The 5222-nt window shown below is 39.6% G+C and overlaps 1 long non-coding RNA gene across 1 annotated transcript; it reads right to left on the bottom strand.

Moving 5' to 3' along the window:
• Positions 1–281: 281 nt before the first annotated feature.
• LOC123727785 (uncharacterized) lies at positions 282–3635 on the bottom strand. The gene is made up of 5 exons (XR_006759667.2): positions 3395–3635; positions 2037–2124; positions 1697–1817; positions 1551–1614; positions 282–1019 (listed from the first exon to the last, which is right to left on the bottom strand). It is a non-coding gene; the product is annotated as an uncharacterized LOC123727785 (long non-coding RNA).
• Positions 3636–5222: the final 1587 nt, after the last annotated feature.

The raw sequence follows: 5222 nt of genomic DNA, 5'->3' as shown, positions 1-5222 counted from the left end.
ATTTCCGCCCCTGCTCCTATGAAATCTATAAAAGCTATCCAACTGCCTACGTTGTACCTAATGGAAGCGTAAAATAATTAACAAGTTTAAATTCTCCATATTTAACGCATTCATTCTATTTTAAGACTGAAAATATTCATGTAGAATGCCACAATGATGCAACACGGATGGCAACTCAACGGCTGTAGTGTAGTTCTTCTGTAAAGTATTTAAACTGGAACAAACATTTCAGTAATGGATTCAATATATACAAGTAACAGATTAATAGTTTAGATTTTTTTTTCTTTTCTTTCTGTAACATTCAAAGTCAGCAGGCTTTGTATTCTTGAGACCTTAGTCACTCCAAAAGTGAACCACCCACCTGGAAAAACTTCCCCCGGACAGTGAGTGTCACGCCCTGACCTGAGAGAGCCATTTCTCTCTGTTTGGTTAGGTCAGGGTGTGATATGGGGTGGGCATTCTATGTGTTTTATTTCTATGTTTTGGCCCGGTATGGTTCCTAATAAGAGGCAGCTGTCTATCGTTGTCTTTGATTGAGAGCCATACTTAGGCATCCTTTTCCCACCTGGGTTTTTGTGGGTAGTGGTTTTCCGTTTAGTTGTCTGTTGCCTGACGGAACTGTTTGCTTTCGTTTTTGATTCTTTTTTTAAGTGTAATAAATATGAGCACTCAACACGCTGCGTTTTGATCCACTCCTTTTGACGATCGAAACAGTGAGATAGAGGACATTCGTCATCTGTTGATGAGTTTAAGTCAAGTAAGTCCCATTAAATCCTCAGAAGTACACCAAGATAGCCAGAAGCATCTCATACACTTATTTTCTCTGATCTGCAACTATTCTGTTGTGTACATAGAACTTAACTGCTCTCCAGTCCCTGTTTACTAGCGCTTGGGAGAAGCAGCAATGCAATTCTCACAGTCTTGTTTTCCAGGTGTTTTTCCCATTCGGATAAAATTCATCAAGGAATCAACTGCATCCACCTCTATTGTCGACCAATACCTTTTTGTTCCTTTGGCACCTTTGGAAAGAGATGGCATTATGAACGACTACATTAAATAAAGGTTGACTACAATACAGTACTTGAACATCTCTCTGTATTAACTCTACAAGGTTACAGCTGTTTCTGCAGAGGGTGTGTTGAGATTAAACTAACAATCCCAACTAAATAACTACATAGATAAGGATGTGAGAGGAGAATGTGCAATGCTGACATCAAGGCAGACTCAATCTGTATGGAATCTAAGCCCAACAATCTGTTTGCAATGTAAACCTTCTAATAAAAGCAATACCTATTAAATCAAGTTCCCTCCCTCAAGAAAAACAATGTAAAGCGTGGTAATCCTTCTGTGTTATCATCTATCCTGACACACTAGTTCCAGATCTAACATCTTGACTTGTTTCCAATCCAAACTGAACCGTTCTGTGCTGGCATGGTTGGAAATACACTAACTGATAAAGACAGTATTGATCTGGACCAGCACAGTACGGCCATAAATTGACACTACAGAGTGAAAATGCACTGACTGAAGGCAGCAGGAAACATGCTTACTGTGTGAGCCTCTCTTTTGTCCCAGCTTTCCCTTGGTCATTGGCCCGAATCGCTGACATCTCTCCTAGAAAACATCAGTGGAAAACATGTCTAAAAGGACATTGTAATTAAGAATAGGTCCATGTGTATGTAAGGTATAGGCATACCGGTCAGATTTTCTTCATAGAAATTGCCTTCCTCTGATGGCCCTGGGACACAACCATCTTCACTGTTGTCAATATTGGTTATTGAGTCATCAGTCTTGTATCCAAGCATAGCTTTGGTCAACTGTATTACAGAAAAAAAGTATCTTGGATAACTAGACAGATAACATAGTATTTGGACACTGGCACATTTTGATTAGTTATGGCTCTGTGCTCCTCTACTTTACATTTTCTTATAATACAATGAATATGGGATGGAAGTGCAGACTTGCCTGTCTTTGATTTACAAAGCTGATTCACAAGAACTTACAGTATGTGCTGGTGTTGAATGACACTAACTTACGTTACTAACTTGTTCTGATCAACGGCAGTGCATCATCCAACACATGGACTATCGACCCAGAGGTACTGGCAGCCTCGGTGTCTGACATCTAAGGATACAATAAAATGAAATTAGTCATGTGCAAATTAGGCAATTGAATATGATTCAACCATCCCCAGTATCCTCATTCTAAACAACTGATAAACCTGAGCTTCGGGATTTATTATTTCCTTCTCAAATCTGGCCTACAAGTTGAATTATGTTTCTTTTAGAGTTTCCATGTGTCTTCTGAGCCTCTGCAGTGCCTTTGTAAAGGAAGACAAGTTTAAAAAAGAATGGTTGAGACTTAAAGAATGACAAGATTGCTCGGCACACAACCAAGGGAATGGGCTGGGGGACACCAATGACTTATCATTGACTGATAGAGGTCCTACAAACATCTATTACAATTTCCTTTTTTAAGACGACTTTCTAGGTAAAGCAGCAAGTATAAGCATAACATAAGCACATTATGCAAGTTCCTGGATGCAACTAAAGCTGATCTGCTTTTATGGATGGACTAAACGAGAAACAGTATGAGTGATATGGCTAAAGCAAGGCATGTGAATTGGCACAGCCCTACCAAATGTTACACTTTCCACAATCCTTATTCCTGTTGTGGTGTTACACTCTTTTAGTGCAAAGCCAAAATAACTAGAAACTTATTTCTCTTTGGGTAAGAAAGGGCGATAAAAAAACTGCCAAAACTTAATTTAAATGGGGGGATTTATTTAAATATTTCAGCACACATGCATGCTTATGACTTGACAAAACAGATGAAAAGGAACTGGCTTTTCTAGCTAACTTGTAAACCAATTCAAGTTACACTAGCAATATTATTTTCCAATGCATGTAACATTGGGTTAACCACAATCATGTATTCTGAATCAAAGACATGTTTACCAATTATGCTAAACTAGCACGCTAACCGCTGGCTAGCACGCTAACCGCTAGCTAGCACGCTAACCGCTAGCGAGCACGATAACCGCTAGCTAGCACGCTAACCGCTAGCGAGCACGCTAACCGCTAGCTAGCACGCTAACCGCTAGCTAGCACGCTAATCATTAGCAAGCAGTAAATAAGTAGAAGGTAAAAACATGCAAAGTAACAATTGCACATTAATGAATTGTTTGGTTAAGCCTACCAATTTCATTCTCATGACGCAGTATATCTGACACAATGTGGCTTTCGGACATTGTCAATGCATGTTGGATTCCACCGAAATACATACATGAGCTAACTTTCATTACAAATAAAGACAACGGGAACATGCTTGCTTGCCAATACACCAAATACAATTTTAGTTAAAATATTGGTTAACAGTTTAGTTAATAGCTTACCTTCTTGCAGGAATGTGAACGTCTACAACCATCCTCCTCTTCATTAAAAAACGTGCTGCACAGCTACTTTTGTTGTGATCATGCTCAGACAGAGACAGGCTTGCCAGGTCAATTTCAAATGTCTTGTAAATCCAGGAAAAACCCGCCTTCAAAGCCTGAAACCCATCACAATTTCAGAAGATTACAGGGAAATTAATGGCTTTTTTAAAATACCATGTTGGTAACGGTGTAATATAGAAGTAGTTTTAAAAACTTGCACCCAGCGACCAAAACTTTTCACCTGCAGAAAAGTTTTAAAAGTACCTCAATTAAAAGACAACATAGTAAACATGGCAACCCTGGGGAGAGACTTATCACTGCAGCATGGGGGAGATGGGAACTGTGTTGACCTGTGACATTTTTGATAGTTTGGTACTTTGTGCACTCTGCAGTGGGGGAGGGGCTGGATCTCCAGCAGAAATTATGGAGAGTAGACAATGATTCCATCAGCCCAGATTTCTGAATATGTGTGCAATATTATTACTGTCACCTACATTTCCTTAGACAGTTTGGGTTTGTAGCTTACACAATCAGTATCAGTGAGGTGTTAAGTGCAGCTACTTGAATGGTCTGTAGACTTGCTGACACAAAAGTAGCTTATGGCAGGTTAAGATTCTAACTAGCAACCTAACCCCTCAGCAATCAGGTTCACTACCTGCACACAGACCAAACAGCCTAGTGATATTAACAGCCATCTCTTGCTATAGGCACTCAACTACTCTCACCATCTCTCTTTCTCTCTCATAACAGGCCTTTAAAAAAAAATCTTATTCGCATTTACCCTCCACTAGACCCCTGGTTTCACAAGGTGGAATAAAATGTACTGATAATAAGTGATTTCAGGTTTGTACTGCTGTGAAGACTTAGGCCTTTACATCAGCATTGGTCTCTTTGCAAAAATCCTCAAGAAAACTCATAATAAACTTGGGTAGCTGATGTGTAACTGATGTTCATATCTTAAAGGACAAGTCACTATAAGCTTTTGTCAGGAACCAGGACTCGGTTAATAAAGCCAACACAACTGCATGTTTTACAAATGGTAGGCTATCTTATGGTAGGCCTAGTTATAAAATGACATTATAGGCCGACACTGTAGACTATAGGCCTATTTCTTTGCCGGATTGGAGAATGTCTGCAATTGTCTTGCCTAGTGCAGCAAAATGGCCAAAACATGGCCTGGTCATGGATGAAAAGCACCTTTTCAAAATGGGGTAGAACTGAGGGAACATAAGGAACATGATTTCAGCTTCCTGTGTTAGCTGTTGTAATCCTCTTGCTGCGTTTATTTGTAGATAGACTCACCCCAACAGGGAGTTATGAGTTGGGAGGTATAATCAAAATGTCTGCTTAATGCTTTTGAGGGAGCAGCAGAAAAGTGTATCCAAGCTGGGGTACCCCTTGCTAGAATTGTTAGTTGTAGCAGTAGTAGTAGCCATGTAATGGCAGCAGTGTTGTAGTCGAGTCACTAAAGCATAAGTCTGTGTCAATTCACAAGACCCTATGGCTAAGTCTGAGTTGAGTCAAAGTCACCAATGTTTGAGTCGAGTCGAGTCACAAGTCCCTATGGCTGAAATAAGAGTCCCTGTGTTTGAATCTCGGTCCAAGATTTCAAGTCTAAGACAATGGGTCCATATTAAATTAATATTAAGTTATTAACCCAGTCAAATAGTGGCAGGGGGGAATTTGATCAATCATTTTTTACATTTATGTGCAAACAAATGTTTATATGCTACAGGTCAACCAGATTGTCAGCTAGCTAGCTAGCTAATTAGGTAACATGATTGAACAT

This window comes from Salmo salar, chromosome 16, assembly GCF_965601325.2.
Source record: "Salmo salar chromosome 16, fSalSal1, whole genome shotgun sequence".
Classification (NCBI taxonomy): Eukaryota; Metazoa; Chordata; class Actinopteri; order Salmoniformes; family Salmonidae; genus Salmo; species Salmo salar.
This window is presented reverse-complemented; position numbering and strand designations above follow the sequence as displayed.